The sequence below is a fragment of the Lathamus discolor genome, chromosome 1, assembly GCF_037157495.1.
Source record: "Lathamus discolor isolate bLatDis1 chromosome 1, bLatDis1.hap1, whole genome shotgun sequence".
NCBI lineage: Eukaryota > Metazoa > Chordata > Aves > Psittaciformes > Psittacidae > Lathamus > Lathamus discolor.
Window position 1 is genome coordinate 118,872,260 of NC_088884.1, and position 4,975 is coordinate 118,877,234.

Consider the following 4,975-nt stretch of genomic DNA (forward strand, 5'->3'; position numbering starts at 1 on the left):
GCATTTTGAATAATCTCAGCAAAAGTACAGATGTGAAGATAAGATGCTCTTTTGAGATCCACTTTGCTTGCTTTCTATGGCACATTCACACACTTATGAATACTACTTTTAGTTAATAATGTTACATTCTGGTGTGAATCAACAAGTGTGTTTCCTGGAGCTTCCTAAAGAGAAGAGGATTATGTGCATCACAGAAGCATGTATAACTGTATTACAGAATGTGAAAACACTAGTAGTTGGGTGTAAATTTAGTGTGTTGACCAAATGAGAATATGTAATATCCTATTTCCTTGCAGCACTGTAAAAGTATGTTACTGTTTATTCTCTGCTTTGCTTTGCTTCTTCTGGACAGGTACGCATGAGTGTATGGAGAGTCTGGGTTCATGTAACAGACACCTGAGAATAGAGTGATATATTTGGCAGAGGAAAAAACAGCTTAACTATTCTGACTAGAATCAAAGACTTCAGGTGAAGGACTAGGAAACAAGATTGGAATTAACTGATATGTTCAGTGTCAGGATTCCCAGGTTATTAGACTTCTTCTTTAGAAGACCATGACAAAGCTCTTCATTAGTGTTCGTTACGCTTCATCCAGCAATGTAAAATATTGACAGTGGCTCCTTTAAACATGAGTATTCTGCATAGATGAGCATCAAGCACCTTAATTATGCCCTTGCACATATGAGGAGCTAAATGATATTAAGAATATTGTACATTTATCTGTAGTGGTAATGTTTATTCTGAGTGAATCCAATGCTGTGACTGACTGAATGAGGTTCAGTACTCTATAATTAGCAGACTTTATAACCTATTTTTTAAAAGTTTGACTAAGGAAAGTTTGAGTAAAGAGAATTCCATGTTACTGGAAATGTTTTATTCATTTATTTTTTTATTTGCACTACTTTCACAGAATTTTCATAACTTTCACAAAAATGTAGAGTTTGCTGAAATATCCTGCATTGTTTGAACAGAGACTACCACAGAAAGACAATGAGGTGGCTTTTTGTTCATTTTTGCTCAGTCTTAGGCTACTGAAGCTTGCAACAGCCTTCCCAACAGAGAGTTGTGAATAGGTTTATGTGATCAGTTCTAATGGATGTATCGATCTGCAGGACCCATATTTAAGTATCTTTTCTGTTCTGGTAAAGCCATTATTTTGCTTCAGAGGTTGAATGATGATTTTTGAGGTTTATGCTGACATTATTGAAGGGGAAGAATATGGGCCAAGTTTCAGTAGCTTTAAAAAGATACCAGTACTGTTCTTGAGAATATCTGGCAGAGCCCATCAGCAAAAAGCTGTGTGGCATTTCAGCCTTGCCTTGCACAGCAGGTTTGATGGATAGTTGGAGAAATTAATAATAATAATAATGTTAATAATAATAATAATAAACTCCTGGAAGAGTGGTTGGAAGCAGTTACAGGCCTGCCAACTCTGGTTTTGCTTGTTTGCAAAGAAACCTAAGACAGATTTAATACTTTCTTACACTAAAATAAACACTAATGGAAATTTTGGGTTAGTGTAACATGCCTTTTCCATCAGAGAAGCCTTATCCAATGTTGGTGAAAAACCTCACAATTCCAGTAATTCTCGATGTGGAATTTTTGCTCTGCCCGGCAGAACAAAGTAATGCTGACATAAAATGATGACTAAATTTTTGAGGGTGATGTTTACAGTAGCTGCAATGGCAAGAATGTGGAAAAAGCAATTAAAAAGCTGAGTGTGTATGTGCTAATTATGAATGAAGATACTGAAATCTGGTGCTTTCTGTTAGAGAGACCTCATTTTAAATTATATGCAGCTTTTCAAATTACGAGCATTTGGGGTGAACTTCTTTAAGCCAAGCATCTGCCTCAGGCTGCATTGTGGGACAGTTTCAAGTAAGTTTGTCCTTTTCTGAGAACAAGGTTAAGAAGTAAAGATGTTTTGTCTGTCTTGAAATAAATGCATACCTGTTTTGCTTTTGAAGCTGTAGTCTGTTTACAAGCAGAGACTCGAAATTTCTCAGGGCAGCCATCCAAGTCTACATTTAGCTATGTTAAATTCTCCATTTTTGGTCAATTTGTGAGCCTCTGAAAATCTACGCTAGCTTGCACAGCAGGCAGACTTGTCAGAACCTAATGGCTGAGTTCAAGATTCTCAAAGGTCTTCAGTCTTCTGACAAGCTGTAGGATTGGAGGGGGGCAGGGAATTAGACATTTAGGTAGGAGCTGTAAGCCTAAATATGTTTGTGCATATTTCTGTAGGGCTCTGATGACTCTGTGTCCACACAGCATGTTCTGTCCCTTCGGGTATTTTTGGTGCCCACTCAACTGAATATGCTTTATCTTAGGGCTTTGGGATCTGAGTTGATTGCTCTCCATGTTTAATCTTTTCCTGCTGCAGCAGTGTGCAGTGCCAGGGGTGATTTTCCCCTTGTCTTCTAAGAGCTCCTGCCATTGCAGCCTGAAGGAAAGCTGGCATAGCTGCATGCAGAGAGGGGGAGGTTGGGTGCAGGAAGCCCAGGAAGGGTCTTTGGGAACTGGAGAGAGCAAGGAGGGAGACAGGAACTGGAATGTGGAGTAAGGGAGTGGGAGTAGGTGGAAGAGAAAGTGGTGAGGGTCTTTGAAGGGGCAGAAGAGGGGGGAATGGTGACTGGTGTGTGGGAGAAGATACAGCACGTAGGGTGAGGGCAAGCAGAACTGAGACTGAACAGGGTCAAGGGCATGGCGGGGCAGGAACAAGCAAGATGGATGGAATACAAGAAAAGGGACAGCTTAAGTGAGTATGAATGGAAATAGAGGGAAAGAACGGGAATTGGGAGCCTTGAGTATGAGGTTTTTTTTCTCAGCAAGTAAATACTCGAGCATGAAAGCAAGCCAGAATTAAGCTTGCTTGGGTCGTATCTCTCACATGCAGGTTAAATATTTGGTTTAATGATATATTTGTAAATATGTGCTTCTGCTACAGTGTAGGATCTCTGGGGCTCTGATCCTGCCTGATTGTGATTGCTAAAACACAGTGTATGTTTCCAGCAGGCTAATGTTTTTGTTCTGTGAGAATAAATATGCAGTCGCTACCGTTTCCTAGTTGCATTACAATATTATGTCTTAGCACTGGTACTGAATCCCTCTCCTGTTCATTATTTTGGTATTTAGGTGTGAGGCTCTTTGTGTAGACCTGCAACAGGGGGCTTCCATAGGTGTTTTTCTTTCTGCTAAACATGATAGCCATAATGAAAAGCTCTTTCTCCCATGAAACCATCTTTGCTTTTCTTCTACTCTACCCTAGCTGCAGAGATATTCAGTACATAGAAAATGAGTTTAGCAAAAACATATGTATATACCCAGATTAAATCTATTTCTAGTCTATGATCAGCAGCAAACTGGTGCATTAGTAATAAAGCAGGCCTCTGCCATGGGGCAGAACTGAACCCAGAGGCAGCTGTGTTAGTGGGAGGGGAAAAATCTTCCTGTTTGCTGAATACAAGAGTAGATTCAGTTCCCTCATCAGCTGTTTCTCCAGCATTTTATATTATTTGTTCTCTTATCATTATTTCCCTCTTATCCACAGCTAACTCCCAATAAAGGCGCCTTACCTATATCTAAGAAAGCAAAAAGGAGCAGATATTCTGCCCTGAGAGTGGTCTGATAAGGATTAATGTAAAAGCTGTGCAACTGGCATTCCTGTTCTCCCCTCTCCAGCCTTCCTGTGGTCACTCATGATTTTACGTTATTTCCTTAGGCAGAAAGTGGTCTTGTGACCTGGAATACTGAGTTTACATCTAAACAGGCAGAAGATAGTTGATCAGTGTATATTCCCACTCATTCAACTCTCCTTGGTTTTCTGACTAGTTTCTCATTTCAGAAGGCAAAGAATCAGCCTGCTTGAGGAATACCTGTGGCCTTTTGTTGTCTTTGGCATGATACAAATGGAATTCTTTTCCCAGAAAATAAAATTACTTACAACTGAAATAAACTCATTTTGTGAAGAATGTTTAGGTGATGATCCCCTGGATGTTGAATGACTTTGCTCTTCAGGCCTGTTATGAATTGAAAGAAAGATTCCTCCTCATGGCTTCTCTCAGCACAACAATAAGTTTGGCTCTGCCATAGATGATTTTCCACTAGAAATTGTCTGTTTGTTGTTGGAACATTTTGCGTATTGTATGGCATATAAACGCCATATGTGGCATATACCAACGTATATGCCATATTAATGGCGTATAAAAATTAATTATTGTAGCATGCTTACTTTGAGCTATCTTGCTTTCAAGTATTCATAAACAGAGTTGGCTTAAGGCATCTCAGAGGTGAAGGCAAAGGTGTGATTCTCTGCTCTAAGGATGAAAGCCGGGAGAGGAATGCCATTGCTGCTGTGGTTAGATGAGAAGCACTGATGTGCTTCTCCAGGCAACTGCAGTCCCTTCCTTGCTCAGTGAGACTGAAGCAGTTGCTAGCATAGCTGTTCTTGCCAGAAGTGAGGTGTAGTAGGATCTGAAGCTGTAGTGCTCCTCCCAATAGTATGGTAACCTGTATGGAACAGCTTGCTTTTCCACAGGTAGAAACAGCCCTCCATAAGCAAACCTTTACAGAATCACAGAATCCACAGAATCCCAAGGGTTGGAAGGGACCTAAAAAGATCATCTAGTCCAACCCCCCTGCAAGAGCAGGGTAACCTACAGTACATCACACAGGAACTTGTCCAGGCGGGCCTTGAATATCTCCAGTGTAGGAGACTCCACAACCCCCCTGGGCAACCTGTTCCAGTGCTCTGTCACTCTTACAGTAAAGAAGTTCTTCCTGATGTTAACGTGGAACTTCCTATGTTCCAGTTTAGACCCATTGCCCCTTGTCCTATCACTGGATATCACTGAAAAAAGCCTAGCTCCATCATCCTGACACCCACCCTTTACATATTTGTAAACATTGATGAGGCCACCCCTCAGTCTCCTCTTTTGCAAGCTAAAGAGACCCAGCTCCCTCAGCCTCTCCTCAT